This window comes from Coloeus monedula (assembly GCF_965178545.1).
Source record: "Coloeus monedula genome assembly, chromosome: 1".
Lineage (NCBI taxonomy): Eukaryota > Metazoa > Chordata > Aves > Passeriformes > Corvidae > Coloeus > Coloeus monedula.
The window spans coordinates 10,328,315-10,346,200 of record NC_138781.1 but is presented as its reverse complement, the minus strand read 5'-3'; positions in this window follow the sequence as shown (position 1 = coordinate 10,346,200).

Sequence of the window (17,886 nt, the reverse complement as noted above, 5' to 3'; positions counted from 1 at the left end):
CTTCTTCAATCATCCCCTCTCCTCCTGTTTCTGGCTGTGTGACCCCTCATCCTGTCAGCAGCTTTGCACAAGCACCACGTGGTATGACCAGACCTGGGCAGAGGTGGCCAAGGTGGTGGCAATGCCCAGGAGTCAGTGTGCCCTCAGCAGTAACACTGTATATTGAATGCACACACAAAAAGACAAGAGCAGACATAAAATAATTCTGCTTTTACCTCTTTTTTTAAAAATTACACAGAAAGTGACACTTAGCAATACATTAAAATAATTCTATTTAAGCTTCAAAGTCATGCATAGGAGATGAAAGAAAGGGGTGATTAGTGTGCAATATTATTCTGTCCCCTATCTGCATTATGCTACAGAATTTAATTGTTGAATCACTTGTGCCTTGGGGACAGTCCAGAATGGGAGTTCAAGAGGCAGAATCAAGACAATTTTAATGCAGCATTAATTTCTCAACATTGCAGTACACAGGTTTTGCATCCTGAGTAGCTTTTTTGAATGTAATTTAAAAACTAAGAAAAAAGAAGTCTGCAGGAAAGGAAGTAAGGAAGTACAATTATTTATGAATGGGAAACTGAGATGTGGAGCAATTAAGAAAGCTGTTCAGCGTCACATAAAAAAATGGCAGTGGAGAGGAAATTAAACCTAGTTTCCCAGCAGAGTTTTTGACTGCAAGAAGCTGACCCATGGTAGAATACTTCTGTGTAACTCTTGTTTAAAATAAGATGGTTTTTATAAACAACTTTTATCTGAGATGCCTGTGTTTTTAAAGTGTTGGACTGTCTCCTGTACTTTAAAAGAAAAAATGTCCACGTCCTAAATCATGTGTAACAATGACTTGAATAATATAGGAATGTCCTTTCTGTATTTTCTATTATCCAACTTATTGCATTCATTTTCTTTACTGCAAGGAGAGTTAAAATGATGGCACTGGCACAAGCCTTTCCCACAGGCCACCCTTCCCTCCATACTTCCCTCCTGGTCGTGGGGGCCCTGTGGAATGTGGAAGGCTTTCTGTGCTTCTGGTAAGTGATGCTCAGCACTACTTTCCAGGAAGAGTAATTGTCCATTAGTTTTCCGTCTCTGCCTGTGTGCACACAGTGAAGGCGAGCCTGGCAGCATCAGCTGACCCTGGTGACGAAGGAGCAAGGTGCTGCAATGCAGCCCACACCAGGACCCCACCGGTGCCCCTGGCTGACCTGGAGAGACATGATCAAGGAAACAACAGCATCTGGAAAGCAGTTGTGGGGTCTGCTTGTCTCAAAAATCCTTCTCAGTAGGGAAAGGCTTTTGTGGTGTGTTGGGTATCCTCTCTGAGACCTTTCCATGGCTGAGGAGCTGCTGTGAAGCAGCTCTGACAGCCGAGCGTGAAGCCTTGGCCTCACTCGAGAGGAAGCTCAATGGTGGGGTCTCAGCTGCTTCAGCAGAAATGTTCTCATGGTTACAACTCTCTTTGGTCCTTCCTCTGCTCATTTGCAAAATGCCCCATCCAGGTACCCTGTGGCCACCACAGCACCTGTAGCCTCCAGGGAAGGACAGCATAGGAGGGCAAACAAAATGTGCATTTCCCTTCTGCCAGGGTGGAAGGGATCCTAAGAGGCACATTGCCCCCACCACTTTTTCCCCAGCCTGTTTCCAGCTCACAGCTCACAGAGCACAGCTGCTTTTCCCTGCAGCCCTCTGAGTTCAGGATCTTCCTCTCCTTCCCTCCCTCTGCCAAGTGCCCAGTCCTGATCTCTTTGTGTACAGCAGCACCCAGGTAACTCTGCCCAGGGCCCACATACCTGGGCACCCTCTGGTGATGAAACAGAGCTGGGAGCCAGGGCTGGCCTGCCAACGGGACCTCCCTGCCATTAATCTAACCTCCTCCAGGACTCCAGCCCTGTAACTGCATCCAGCTTTCCCTAGGAAATGACTGCGAGCTTTGGGGATTTTGTTCCATCCCGGGATACAGTTATGCAGCCTTTGTTTGTTTGCACAGATTTGTCTGCCATCAGCTTTGTGCTTTGTGCAAGCAGCCAGGCAGCCCAGCTGATGGCAGGCGCCGAGGTTCCTGGGCTCCCACAGAGGTACTGCTCTGTGTTTATGAGGGCTAACGCTGGAAGGGTTAAGATGTATGTCTGAGCCAGCAGGGATAAATCAAAAAAATCTTCTCTCTTCAGCTTCTCTTCATCTACATATATGGCCTTCAGCTCAGTCTCCCACCAGATTACAAACGCATCCTCACAGCTCCCTGTGAAAGAGCCAGGGCTTGACTGAATCTCTCAGAATACTTTAGGTACAAGATCATCCTCCCCTTAGCTGGAACTCTGAATAAAACCACCCTGATGCCCAGAAAGCATCACTTAATCAGTGCTTCTTTTTTTTTCTGCTTTACTCATTTCTGCCACCAGGACACCTGGTATGCACAAAAGCCTTTATTTACTATGAGGGATTTATGGCACAGCCAGAAATGGAACAGAATGCTACTTGATACCTTGAGATCACTTTGCAGCTCCCATCCCACACAACCACCTTGGAAACTGTGAACTGCTTTGTGGCCCCTTTTGCAGAAAAAAATCCATCTCTCCCAGACTTTCCAGGTCACACTCTCTTTTTCAGCCTCCTCGAGGATGCAGCTGTATTCCCCTCACAGGCACCGATGAGTAACTGCGGAAAACTGGAGACCCCGGTCAGTACTGTTGGGTAAAGGAGAGGTGAGGAAATGAGGAAAGCTGAGAGAGAGTTCTGTGGAGGTCTCTGCAGTGCCTCAGATGTTTTCCTGAAGTTCAGGACAAGTTCACTGAAGTGACTGGGATGTTCAGCAGAGGAAGAGGATCAATCCTTTTATTTCCTCCTAGAGTTGTGTCTCACTCTTGGAGAGGTGCTGACCATGGCTTTTTCTTCATGGCAGACAATGGGTGAGAGGAGTGATGCAACCCTCAGCAGGAATAGACACAGACCTCTGAAGTGACCAGCACCCATAACAACTGGATTCAGGCTTTTATTTTGCAGCTCATCCCAAAGGGAGTCAGGGGCTGATTTGTATGGTGAGAATCAGCCATGGGCTCATACCCAGAACAACAAGCTGGACTCACCCCAGCACTCATCATCCCATTGGGATGGATGGATGGATGGATGGATGGATGGATGGATGGATGGATCCCAGCAGTACATCAGACAACAGGGAGATGAGGAAGATGAAGGTTCCAGTTAGCTCCATTTGACACTGTGGATTAAGGTCTGAATGTCTCCCTGCTAAAGCAGTACCAAAGGCACTGCTGAACTTCCTTGTGTCTCTCATGTTGTTCCCTCTCCATGACCAAATGAAAGTTGGACAGTATAGTCATAAACTCCTGGGAATCTGTGGAAGTCAATGACAAATTCCAGCCAGTTTGTAACATAATTAATGAGCAGTTAATTATCTTGGATGGGAGAGCGTCCCTACAGGACTGCAGTTTGGAGAGACACTGTACTCTGAAAAAAAAAAAAAAAAGATAAAACTGTGATATTAAAAAAGAGCTTGTTTTCAGTGAAACAGATGCTAAAATATTACAAATACCCTGACAGACTAAGCAAAGCTACAAGCTGAAAAGGAATGCTGTGTGTTAAAAACAGGCTTTAACACATCTTTCTGAACTGCTTCTTCACCAACTGTCTTGCTCCAGCAGTGGGATATCTGAGCTGGGCTATGGTCTCTTCAAGGGTGTAGTGCAACCTGTGACACAGAAAATAATTCCTGCCCAGCACCGAGCCCAGACAGGTATTTTTGCTTTTTCAGCAGTGTCCCACAGTGACTGCAGCAGGGCATCAGCTCAGCACCAGCCTGGAATCCCACCACCTGTGCTCATGTTCCCCCAGGAGACTGGTGATGCTTCATCACCAATACCAACCCAGGGCCATCTCTGCCCTCACCCAGGGGCGGACTCTAACCCTGCAGTGTCATCTTGTGGCTCACAGTGCAGTGTCTAGGTTGGAGGCTTGAGGCTGGAGGGGATACCCTGAGGCTCAGGAGTATCTTCTGGCCATTTTCGCTCAATCCACTGTTTTTATTTGCATGATCTCCATGCCAGGGTCTGCTGTGGTTTGTATGTGGGGAATAGCAGTTGAAACACACCTTGGTCACTTTGTCTATCTCCTGGGCCTGCCTTAAGGCTGGATGTGGTGACATTTCCATGTTATCCAAATTAGACCCAACCTCATCAGATCCCAACTGCTTCCAAGAAAGTGCAACATCACTTCTGCTTCCCGCAATCTCCCAGGCACATGTGACCAGAGAGGATTTTTCCTACCTACAGCTTACAAGATCTGGTTCTCACTGCAGTTTACCCCAGGCATGCTTGCTATTCTATTTTGTTTCCACCTTGTAGTCTATATTTAGGACTGTTTGCTGGGTGTGCCATCATACACCTGCTTCAATGAGATGCAGGAAGCTCCATTCTTACTCTTGTTTCATTGCTAAATCACTAATTCATTTTATATCAAAATGTCAGACAGGATTTTGAGAGCCTTACTCACAAGCATGAGCATTTATTCATATAAATGAACTTCCTTATGTTATGGGTGTGCTTCCATGCCCATTCAATGAATAAAAGAGTATGACCTCTCAGTCATGCTCTAATTTTGGTTCTACCCATTCCTGATTCTCTCAAGACTTCCAGAAAGTCACATCTAGACCTGATTCTTTCTGAGACTGACTGGAAGCATGTAGAAACACAGGCAAAGAGCTCAGTGCCAAGGTACAATCTTGAAAGTACACACATAAGGAAAGAGGGAATGTTGTAGGTTGTTGAGCCAATTTGTCCTTCACATCAGATGCAGGACAGATTTAACCCTTCACAGTGTCACAAAGAACACAATATATGCTGCTTGACTATAATTTGAAGAGAGGACATAATATTTTCTTAGGACTTTCTCAAAGTCTGAGGAATCTGAGAAAAACTATGAGGTTAAAAACAGGGGGCAAAGCAATTATGGCTAACTCGCAGCCTCGTCTTTCTATGGAAGATCAAAGTAACCCATGTACTACAGGAAAGACTAATTCCCAGTGCAGTGTTTCTTACCATTTCTGCAAATGTTACTCCCTCCTTGGTTTAAAGTAGCTTTTTCTGTACAAATCACTCTTCCAATACCTTATATTGGCGTACGTTTCCATCTCCCATATATATATATGTATAGATATACATATATTTTTACATATATATGTTCAATCCAGATGTACCAGTCCCATCTCCTCTTTTAATATCAGTCTTGGTTTATGACCTCAAGTAATTTGCAAGAGAAATAAAGCTTGCAGTTCTGAACTTCTCATTTTGGTTTTAAGGCCACAAAACAAAATCTAAACTAAAACTTCTTGAAAGGATTTTAGGATTTTTCAGTCGTTAAAAAGATGGTACCTCTTTCCAAGGCACATTTTGCTAGCCATGATAGTCACATGTTGTACCAGCATGTATCTCCTCTTCAGATTTATTGGTGATGGATGTTAAATAAATTTGTTCTAGGAATTAAGTTGGAAAGTAGACAGACCAGCCTTATTGCATTTAAACTTGTAACTCTGACACTGCCCCTCTTTTCTATGTTTGAGCAACTTGAACAACTTTGTTTTAATAGTTTGCATACAAAACACATACTGGCATGTCATCATTTTAAGTACAGTTACATTTTGACAGCAGGGTGGTACAGTGAATGAGGTGAGAAGAAAGAGTCCTTGGTTAGGCTCTACATAACTGACTAATGCTCAGATTTTAGGTTCCCACTTAACTTTCACTGGCTGGAAGTAACTGAGTGGGTCAATTAATCCTCATAAGAGAAAGCAATTGCATTGCTGTTCCAATCCAGGCTGCAGAGAAAAAAACCCACTGTGTTGTTTTCAAAGAAAGCAACTTCTGTACCAAGCCAGGGTCTTGGACAATTTATTTAGTGTCAATTTGTGACAGCCCCCAAGATCTGTGCTGCCATGTCTGTGCATTTAATGTCATGGACCTGGACATAATTGCTTGTCATGAATGTTGCAAAGTCCATTAAAGAGCTTTTTCCCTTCAGGGGAGAGCAGAGCTGCACCTGTGATCCGTGTGGCAATGGCTTCGTGTGCAGAGACCTGAGGCAGGACTTGCACATCCTTTGTTCCATGGCCCATCAGATATCAGATATATTTTATATATATATGATATATTATATATCATATACTCCTATCACCTTAAGCAGCTGACAGATTTGCCCTGGTGGCCTTTTGAGGGGTGTGCTCACACGGTGGGCAGGTATTTTATGGTTCATTATCTCTATTGCAAGAATGGTCACATGCATTGTACACTGAAAACTGTTAATAGTTTGCTCTAACAAGAAAAGGTTATTAGATAGGAATTATTAGATAGCAGATTTCCTCATTAGTCTTCCCATTATGCTCACCACCACCTGAGGTCTATAGCTGAAAGAGGAGGTATGAACACACTGGGTGTGGTGGTGCCTGGCTTTAGACAATGAGCAGACTGAAGATGTTTCCTACCCACAGGTAGGCGCTGGCTAACTCCTGGGTGCCTAGGAGGTGAGGTGAGATAAAGGTGTAATTCGAATTTTTTCCTCAGATTGTGTTGCCTTCTTGTCCTAAGTCCCCTCCAGGAAAAAGTGAGGATTAAGCACTGCAAAAAAAAGATTGTTACATGTGCTTTTTTCTTTTCAAAGAGGAGGCAGTTCTCATTATAGCCAGTAATACAATGAATGGAGCATTTGCCCAGGATGTAGGTGATAGGTTAAATTCCTTTCTATTACTGTGGAAATGTCCCACTGATTTCACACATATTATCAGTTCTTCTTTGATGCAGTGAATGTGCACAGAGATCAGATTGTGTGTGCTCCTCCACACTGTCCATTTTTGCCGGCTTTAGCTCCTTCTTCCCATGTACACTTTGCATCATATCTTGTCTTTGAAAGTATTAATAGTTTCTTTGCCACTACCTTGACGCTGGGAAGCAACATTAGACCCCAAAATAAATCTGTTCAGGATTCGTTTAGACAGTGTCTTGTTTCATCTTCTGTTTTATTTAAACAAGCCATCTTTTACATATGTAAGTTGCTCTGTATGAACCTTTATATATGTGGGCCTATGAGTAATGCCTCAGCATCATGTAAGTCCCTGAGGTTTGTTTCCCAGCATCTTTCCCTGTTGGAGGCAAGAGGAGTTGGCCACTGAGTAGCATTAGAGAAAAGAGAGACCAATTCCCATGGCAGCTGCCTGGAGAGAGGAAGGGCAGGGCGTGTGGCTGGCGTTTTATTGATTGCCATGCAGGCACACACCTTCCTATGATGCAGTGCCACTCCAGACTGACATGGGAGAGGTTTTCTGATGGGCTCTGAAGGGCTGATGGCCTCGTACCTGCTGAACATCAGCTGTCTTGCTTTAGTGAGTGTGTAACTGGGAAGCTGCAGGTGCAAAGCTTGCGGGATTACTTTTGAGGTACGGATGTAGAAAGACTCTTCACAATACAAGTAACAACACACAGGTGGAGGTGGGTTTGTTACGAATTCATGTCTTTTTCAGAGGCCAGATTGACATTCCTCAATCATGACTGCAGTGTGGCTCCAGCACAGGACACAGAATCACTGCAGGTTAAGCGCAGGACACAGCATTCCTGCAGGTTAGGCACAGGCCCTCTGCCACAGATTCACCACTTTCATACACATTTCACCTGCATAGAATCCTACATCCCATGGCAGGGACAAGGGCTTTTGCTTGATGTGTGAAGCAACAGGAAACAAGACTGCTCTGGATCCGTCTTGATAAAATTCCCAGTTTTGCTGTAACTTCAATTGCTTGCCATCTAATCAGCCAGCACACTTAGCAATGCTCATTCAGATATGAATGATCTGGGGGAAAGTTGGTGCTTCTAACCCATCATTTGCAACTGTATGAGATTGCAACTGTATCAGATGTCCCTTATGAATACGACTGACAAAGTTTAATAATTAATGTTTCAAAAAAAATGAGCTGATGAGGCAAACAATACTCATTTCCTTCAGTGAAAAATCAGCCTTTCTGCTTAATTCATAATCATCTGCCTTGAATTATAACACAACAAAAATTATTTCTTCCAGTCTTCTATATAGAAATAGGAAAAGAAATAATTATCATGTGATGACGGAACTGCAAAGGGTATCTTTAGTTCAACCATGTAGTCTGCTACACTAGCCACATGTGAATTCAATATTTTGATTTCAAATGAGAGCACTTACTACATTCCTCATTGTATAAATGATTTTGCCGCCATTGATAAATGGGATTATGTAAAGGCCTGACTCATGGGATGCTGTATTAAAAAGGACAAATTGATGGGGAACATCCCATGAAAGGCCTCAACATTTCTGCAGATTGAATAAAATTATCAAGAAATTGCAATCACAAGTTTTTCTTGAATATTTTCCTTTTAATACTGAATGACAGACTCCCTTAAAGTAGCATGAAAGGAAAAAATTCAAAATAAAAGAGTCTGTTATCCTAAATTGACCCTTAAGTCCTGTTTAGCCAAAAAAAATATTAGGAGGAAGGGAAAAACAGGGCTTCCAGGAAAACAATCTTATCAAATTCCTGACTAGTAATTGTATGATGAATTGTATGGTAGACCATAATCTCTGAGAGTGGCTCTTTAGAATTATATATCCAATTCTTATCAGGAGTGGTTCAGAAGAAAAACTTTATGCAAAGCTGATACTGCTATTTGTCAAATCCAAGGTTTCAGTGGGAAACATCATTGCTTTTTGACTACTATGAAATGAAGAAGAAACGTTATTGTTGGTGTTCCTGCTTTGTCTATTATCTTTATAATGAAGGAATGATATCCAACTCAAATACACTTTAGTTCAATCGCTGATGAATCAGGAGTCCCTCCCATACTCCATCAAAGATTCTTGAACATCTGCAGAATCTGAGCTTTGGCTTTTAAACAAAATCATTTCTAATCTCCGTGTTTGAAGAGGAAAATACTTCAACTTTCAAATATGAACCGAGTGCAAACTGATGCTATTCTCTGTTATGAGCTGAGATAGTAAATCAATAGCCATATGAAAGACGAAATCCCTCCCCATCTCCCACCTTTCATTTCAGGAGGCTGAAGACTCTGAAGATTGTCTCTGAAGGGTGGTTTTAATGTCAATGTTGTTATCAATTTATTTTTCTGACAAAGGCTGTGAGGAACATGGATATAGGACTGAGAGAGCCTTCTGGGTCACAGAATTGACCTTCCTGCCATGGCAGCACTACAACACACAGCTCTCTCCAAAAATGGATAGTGCTACTTTTTTTAATCTAACTTGGTTTTTTGGCCCACACTATTCTGATTAAAGGCTTCACTGCTTCAGGGTAGCAGGTACTTTCTTCTGAAACCAAGGCCAAGTCTATTCAAGATCAGCTTATACCCATTTGAGAGTGTGCCAGCATCACTCTGAAGTGTGAATAGTTCTTCCCCTTTCTTGATGTTAACCCCACGATGCATTTAGCAGTGATCACACCCCCCTCTCAGTCTTCACTAGCCAGACTAAACAAGTGAAGGTCTGTAAGTCTCCTTGAAGCTGGGGGCCACTTCCCTGATCCTGCTGGAATTGTGTAGGCTATTTCCAGTAAGACTCACCAGTAACGTTATGTAAGTGGCAATAATATTATTCTGGTTTTGTTGGGGAAAGTCTCCTGAGAATCTTTCCTTTTTTTTTTTTTTAAATGCTGGCAGATCTGAGAAGAAGAAATTAATAAGAATTATCCAGACTGATGAGGTTATTTAAAACATGCCTGTGAGCACCCAGCTAACAGAGTGCCAACTCTTTTGACCACTGAGACAGAACTGGTGAGTCTGAGGTCTCCAGGCATCTCAGAGCACACAGAGTCTGGAAAGAAAAAGAGGAACAAGGAGCATTAGTTATTATTTCTTTAGTAACTGTTTTTGTAATACATTTTTTAAAGCCCAAATTCTCTTATCATATTCATTTTTCCTGCCCTGGTGGTGGCACTCTTTGCTTCACAAGAGAAACCAGTAAGAAAAGCCAGGAACTGCACAGAGCAAGGAGGAGGCTGGTGCATGAGAGGATCTGGTAAGCCTGGCAGGAAGGAGAAGGAGCTGGCAGAGAGCAATCCATCCCGAGGACACTCCTTGTCACAACTGTGCCACTGCAGGGTGCTCCTGTCAGCCCAGCACTCTATATCATCTATCTGAATGGTTGGCTTATGACATGGCAATGTCCCCACCATGACGGGAACTTTCAGGAAAGATACATGATAATAAAATGCAAATAGTGTATTGTCTCTGAAAATGCCCATAGCTGAGTGGGCAGCATAATGAGATTAGTTCAAGCTTCTAAACAATATCACTGCTATTGGTATTGATCTGGCACCCATAATCGGTATTAATGGGCTGTATGCACAGTTTAGTTACTCCCTTCTAAAATATCACCTTGAAATTTTCCACTGCTGATAGCACGCGGGGGTAGGTCCCTTTCCAGAACAGGTAATTGAAACGTGGCCAGGGACAAAGGAATGGAAAGCAGCAGAGATGGAGACAGAACAGCTATGCAAGAGTGTCTGCAATAAAAGAGGAGAAGAAAGACAGAGGCTACAAGGGTACTGAGATGGCCCATACTAGGGACTGGCTATATTTGTATAGAACGATCATGTCACTTGCTGGGGACCTCTCAGTTACACAGACGCAGGACAACAATCAGCTTTTGCAATCAGCTTGGCCCAAGAGCAGTGCACTGGTTCTCTCGCTAAGGTGAGGCCCCAGCAGCAGGAAAAGGGCCAAGCAGGCTTTGTGCCTCGACTCACACAGACCCGAAACTGCCCAACCTGCTTTTGCTGGTGGGCAGAAACATCGCCGAGGGGAGCAGCCCCGAGCTGCGCTGCTTGGAACACCCAGCCACCACTAGAGAGAGCACTTCAGGTCTCGTCTCAGGCAACACGGAGCTTGCACTCAAGTACTGAGGTGAGAACGTCTCCTTGTGATCCACTCAGACCTGCTCCACTAGCGAAAGGTTTAACTCTGACCCACGTGTAAAGCACGGCGTCTGCTGGGTTGGGCCGGTGGAGATAAAATTCAAGTTCTATTATGGCCAAGTCCATAAAGACACCTTAGCCTGTATTTAAAAGCACTTCCAATAATCTCCCATCCTTACAAATTCTAGATTAGGCTAAAAACACAAGCTGTGTGGTCTGATCACTGAGAGTGGGCACTCAGAACCTCTTTCCCAGTGTTTCATATTGGTCTAGGGGCAGGTAGAAGCACCAAGCCTTGATCTTGGGGAAATGAGTGCTGTAACTCAAGCTTAAGTAAAGAAACATTTCCATTGCAGTATCTTTCCCAACCTTATGAAGAAAATTCACATGCTTGCTTCCCCAGATTTTCCACAATTGGTTTTCCTACCCTTTTTTTCTGACTGGGTGTTTATTTTCTCCACCTGTGCTAGCTTGAATCTATAATTGCAAAGCTCATCTTCCAGTGTCTTCCAGTCTTCCAGTGCCTGCATTCCATAGCTATCGATCTTATTGAAGATGACAGGGTTTGCTGTCCTCATAAACCTCCCAGAACGTCCGATAGATACACAGCACTCTGGAAAATTTGCTGATAACCTGCAATCTTCAAGGATCCCATAGCAAAAGTAATTAATGTAACCAGAAATAAGAAGGAGAGATGCATGTTATCTGAATGTAATTCCAGCGTCCTCAGAACAAATTCCTTGAAGTGCTTGAAAGAAATCTGATGGGGTGCAAGAGTTGTAGAGTTTTCTCACTGCCCAGGAAACATGGTGCTGCTTTTACTGGGCTTTGCCTGTTAATTCTGTGCAGTACCACTGATAATACTCAGACAGTTCTTGCTGTGTGGGTAGGACTAATGCAAGATGGTGCTGATGCAAATATAGCTTGCTTGCTGAAAGTGAGCTGGAAAATTGTTTCACGTGTTCACTAAGCTATACCCCGTGAGGCACATAGCAAAATGCATTCAGAAGTGGATGTTATTTCTGTGCATCAAGAACATAAATTAGAATCCAGGTTTCATAAAAACAGCAAAAGATGTATCTACCAGAATGGAGAGAACATAGGTTAAGACAAACAATTGAATTTCCCCAGTTTAGTGAGTCGTCAGAGACCACCTGAGCCACTGCCCTAATCATGTACATGTCCTTCCCCTCTGGCAAATGTGAAGTAAAACACTGAGCAGAACTGGTTTACAAGCTGGCAGGAGTGACCAAGTGCTCCATGACACTGGCCCAGCTGATGTCCAGTAGTGTGTCCAACCAGGAGACACATCCTTCTCTGCAGGGTAGACACTTAACTTTTTCTGGTTCAAACTCAGGAAAATCAGCTGCTACCAGCACCCTCAAGCTCCAGTTCTGGGAGAGAAAGGAGCACGTGCCACTGTTCACTGAGGGGCTGCCAGCCTCTCTGCTGGTAGCTCAGTTGCTTTGTAGAGACATGGATCTCCAAAGGTCTTTAAAGGTTGCTCTCATCTGTAGTGGTGCTGAATACAGATTCTTGCTGTGGATTTAGTGGGATCCAGAAAAGCTCAGCATTCTTGGAAAACAGTCTGCTTAAATCTGTTGGCATTAAATATTCTCAAGGGGTTTTTTTCTTGTACTAATTGCCTAAGGTGTTGAGTCAGCATTTCAGTGCTGGGATAGTAGACAACAAAGCATTTCTACCTCTGTCTGCACTGAACCAGTCACCCTTTTCATGCAGTGACTAAGGCAAAAGATAGTCACAGTCAGGGTACACTGTTCCTAACTTACACATGCAGCACTGGATATCTCAAGAGCTCTCATTACCTATTCACTGGACAATACAATGATTTTTATTATCCACAGAAAGATGTGTAACTTGCTAGCAGGATGCTCCTGTGGATTTAGAAATCCCCTTGAGTACCAGCAAGCCCAGATGCTGAAAAACACTCAAGTTTCAGGGCTTCTTCCTTTCTTCAGGACCTCTTGCATATTACTGAGCATGGTGTGATTTTTGTATGAAAAGAAAAACAAATAATAGCCTACATCCACTGTTTGCAAGAGGCATGGCTGAGTACCCAAGTGCTCTACATGCTAAACTCTGTGTTAAGGTTTGTGGTGAGTTCCATTCCATGTTCTCATTTTAACCATTATTGCATCCCAATTTCCTGACTCTGTACGTCCTACACTGTCTCCCAACATGAACTGCACTGGGTATGATTTCATTAAAGACAGAAACCATCTCACTACATATCTTAAAGATACTTCTGCATCAAAAACTACATTCTATCTTTCTCTCTGAAGTAATTTCTATTTGAGGCATCTAAGTCTTGATTAATGCACATATATATCTGATGCAATGTGTCAAGTATTCTTCTCTGTAGCCTTTTACAGCATGATTTGACAACAAAATGTCTTTGACTATTCATATGAGTACTAGAAAGCCTATTAATGGTTACAGTTTGGGAACACTTTAAACCAATGAGATGAAGGTCAGATTGGATGGGACTTTGAGTAACCTGGTCTGGTGGGTGTCCCTGCCCATGTGCTAGATGATCTTTAAGGTCCCTTCCAATAAAAATAATTCCATGATTACATGATTTTTCCACACATCAGTAGCTTTTACTCATGTATCAACCCTTTTGGCATTGGCTATAATCTTCTAGCTTTTTGACTGTAAGTGACCTACAAAGAGGAAAAAACCTTTAAGTTCCTTTTTTTCTGTTCAATTTTTTTTAATAAACATGACTTCTTGCCTTTATCCCTTTCTGCTGAACTTGTCAGAGGAGAAAAAGACACTGGAGTCCTGCAAACTTTTTGGAAGTGGATGGTGGGCTGAGGAAGGAGACCCCAATTACTGCCCCAGAGAGAAGGGCCATGGGTCAAGCCCAGGTGTGTTGAGGTATAGGGCCTAGCTATGGGGACTGAGCACTGAGAAGGAAAGGGTTGAAACCCCCACTCCTTTATTAGAGTTGGAAGGCAGTGAAAAGGTGTCTCTCTCTCTTGCCCTCCATCAGGGAAAGCCAAAGGTAACAATTCTGATATATATTTACCATAAAAAAGCAGAGTAAAGAAAAATTGTACATTTTTAATCTTGTGTTTGAGCAAAAAGGACACAAATCCAAAACAAGCAAAATTCTCACTAGTTATCCAGTACATCTGTCCACAACCTATGCAACTCCAGTTGAAAGCAGGAGGTATTTATTCTGTCTCCCTAAGAAAAACTAAGGCTCTTAATACACTACCAATTAGAGTTAGAATTATGTATGGATTGTTTTAATGGTTTATTGACGTGCTAGTGGACTAAGTACCTTGCTTTATTAGTATCATTTAAGTCTGTACTAGAAAAGCCATTTTAGAATTTCATTCCTAATAGCAATAATAATAACAATCTAGATTTTTGAAGGAAAGGCAAAACTATCTATCTGTCAATTCCACAGTACAACCACATAACAAGCAATGATCCTAAAAGCATACGGAATTCTGAGTTGATCACAGAAGTGATAGCAGAGTAACTCAGGAATTTCTAAATGCCACTTTGTCCACAGTGGTAATTTAACATTTATGTGATATCCCTAAAATAATCAATCATATCTGCATTATACAGGGCATTTTTTTCTGATATATGCCTTTCCATGAACTTAGCCATCACATTTGTGCCCCAGCATTACCCCTTTCACTAAAGTGTAAGTAGATTCCAATCAAAAAATTGTCCATGAGTGGCTACACTGTTACATACAAAAAAAAAGGAAGGCTATTTTGTTGAAAAGTATCCATTACATACAATAACAGTGATTTGTTTTGCAACATCTATTTTATGCTTTCAAGCTACATAAAAAGAACACTTTTCCTATTGCACTTAAAAACACAACACAGAAGGGTTTTTACTCTCCTTTCTGTAACAGGAATAAGCATGAAGGGACAAAACTTTGTCTCATCCTTTAAGGTGCCTGGAGAAAGCTGAAATAGTGGGGCAGGTGGTGAGCCATTCCTGTGTAACTAGGAAAGCCATTCAGGTGTCACTAGCAGGGGGTGAGCACGTGCCACCAGGTTTGCCATTAATGTTACCTGGGAAGGTGAGTAAACAGCAGTTCCTAGGAACAGGAGCATTTCACATTCCTTGCTGGCTCTGAGCCTAAGACCCCACAGCTCTGTCCTCAGTCACCTTCAGCACCTCCTTCAACACCACTCCTGAGGGACCACCCCCACAGGCTCTCTCCTGCTTGCCACTTCAAGGTCCTAGAATATTCAGTTGTCCCAGCCCAGGCTGATCCCTCATCCAGGCTGAGCAGGAGGTGCAAACAAGCCCCTGGGACTGATGCACCCTGCCCAATGCTTTGGGTCAGAGAGGGCCTTTGCAGAAGCAAAGTCTCAAAGAGCACGAAGTCTCCAGTTTGGTGGCTGGGGTCCCAGGTTCCAAGGGAATGTGAGGAGTGTGGATTATGAGTGGCAGCGAAGTCAGAGACACCCGGCTTTAGAATTGAAAGATGAAGTTGGGGATCTGGGAGAGTTGTCCCTGGTGTGTTCAGAAACCAAGGACTTTGCCAAATGAGAACATTACATGAAAGTATATATCAAATTCATGTGATCTGCATTTTCATCCTGCAAATGCACTCAAGCAAGATATCAACTGGTTATTCTGGCTAAAGACATAACAATGTCCTCTTCCCTTGTATGTGTGAAATAGTCACACCAGGACTTTTTTCAAAGTAAATCCCAGAAAATATTCTATGAAGATCTGGAGTTAGCTCACCTGTGCTGAACCAATAGCACAGCTCAGAGAGGGGTGAAATCTTGAAAAAACTGTGAATCAAATTCTTTCCTGCAATACAAACTCTATTATTATTATTATTTTCCAGAGGAACTACATATAAGAAAACCAAGGACCCAAGTTAACTCCAATGGGAAGAAGTTTTTCTTACCAATAACAAAAAATGACAAAGCATCAGGACATTTAACAAACTTTCTATGCAAAGAAGGTTGAGGAAAATGAAGTAATTACTTGAAATCTGCCCCTGGGCAGAATTTCATCTGAATAAATTATTTCAACAGTGCATGACACTAAGTCCTCTCTATTACAGTCACACCAATTTAACTGGTGTAACCATTCTGACTTTGGATTAATGGCACTTTTACTTAATCTTGGTTTTGATTTGTTCCCAACTGATGCAAGCTAACTGATATAACTTCAGTTCAATTTGAAACAAAAGTGGTTTAGATAGTTTTTAACTAAAACTGCTTAGAAGCAATCTGTAATCTACTCCCATGTGACCTGCAAGCCTCACATCAAAATAAAGATGCTCATATACCAAAAATAAACAAAGGTTTGAATTTCATCCCATCTATTTTTTCCCTGCTCATTATTACCCAGACAAACCCAAGGTCAGGTACTCAGTTGCTCCCAGTGGTTCAGCAATTCATACATCTGATAACATTGCAAGGCAAGGCAAGAGTTCTCCTGAAGTGATGCTGGAGAGGTTTTAAAGGTCAGTAAACAGATCAGCTAAAAATCAGACCAAGAAACAGTAGCAACAAAGCAAGAAAAGAGAATAAAGGAAGATCAAGGTATGTGGTTGAAAGACTACCTGTTCTTGGATGCAGGGTTGCCCTGTTTGGAGATTACTAAGCTCTCCTGCTTTCTTCAAAAGGCAAGATTTAAATCCCAGAAATTGAAAACCTATCCCTCTTAACTGTGGTGGAAGGGCATTTTTGTAAAATATCAAGGACAGTCTTAAAACCAGAAGGAAATACTGGAGGCATTTTTATGCATAGGAATTACCTCAGATCTTAAGTAAAATTGCTTTCTTATACTGCTAAAAAAATGTTTAATGTTAAATAAACATGTTATCTGTGGAATTCACGGCATTCCCTGGAGAAACACATAAGTACTATTAAATAAGTGGTCCTCACAGCACCTGATGACATAAGTAAGTGTTATTCTGTTTCTACACAGCTAGGTGTTACCCCCTTCTCTGGATGATAACCCCAAAAATTAAATTATTTTACTGTTAGCTCCAATGCTTCTGGAAGCCAACAGACCTTAGACAGGTGTCTGTACTTAAAAGCATTAAGAAGATGAAGAAATAAGTAATTTTACACTTTGGACCAGAAGTTTCCAGCTGTCAATCCTGACCTGAATTTCCCGGACTATTTAAAACATAAATGTAAAAGCTTGTCACTGAAAGTTAAACAGTATAAAGATGATTAATCTGAGCTTCTGACATGGGGTTGTAGGCCAGTGATGTTGTGTTTGTGGACTTTCAGTATTTCCTGGTAAGAATAGCTCCCCGGGCCAGAGAGAAGAGGGGGCAGGAAGCACTGTCTACTGTTATTAAAATGGTCTACTGAGCTCATGCCTTTAAGGAGGCTCAGCCAAATAAGTAGTCAAACATTAACCTTTTTAGCTTAGAAAGGAAAGAAAAAAGTCCATGCACAATGAAAATCCATACTGTGGTGAGCCCTGTCTGCAGCCCTGGTGCTGCCCAGCTGTTTGGTACCCCTCTGCTGCCAGATGTGGCTGCTCACAGTGGTGTTCACCATGGGGTGCATTTGTTCACACACTGGGGACACTGAGCCCTGGTTTCTCATTTGAGAAGTACATATTAATTCAAAGAATAAGAGTCATTTAGTCTAGAAAAGACCTTTAAGATCAAGTCCAACCATAATTCATTAATTTGCTGTGTAAGCAAGGTGAAGACTAAATCGATGACCTAAACATTTGCACAGAGCACACAGAAATGAAAACAACTGCTGGTTAGTCCTGTTTCCAGAACTGAACTCAACTTCCACGTAATTATTTAACAAAAATTGACATAAATTCACAAGTAAGGAATTTGTCTTCTATGCCTCCCTGAGGCAGTGATAGATCATGCACCTTAAATAACAAGTGGGGGGGGTGTGGCTTCATGTTGGAGTCTTTGCCTGCAGAACCAGGTT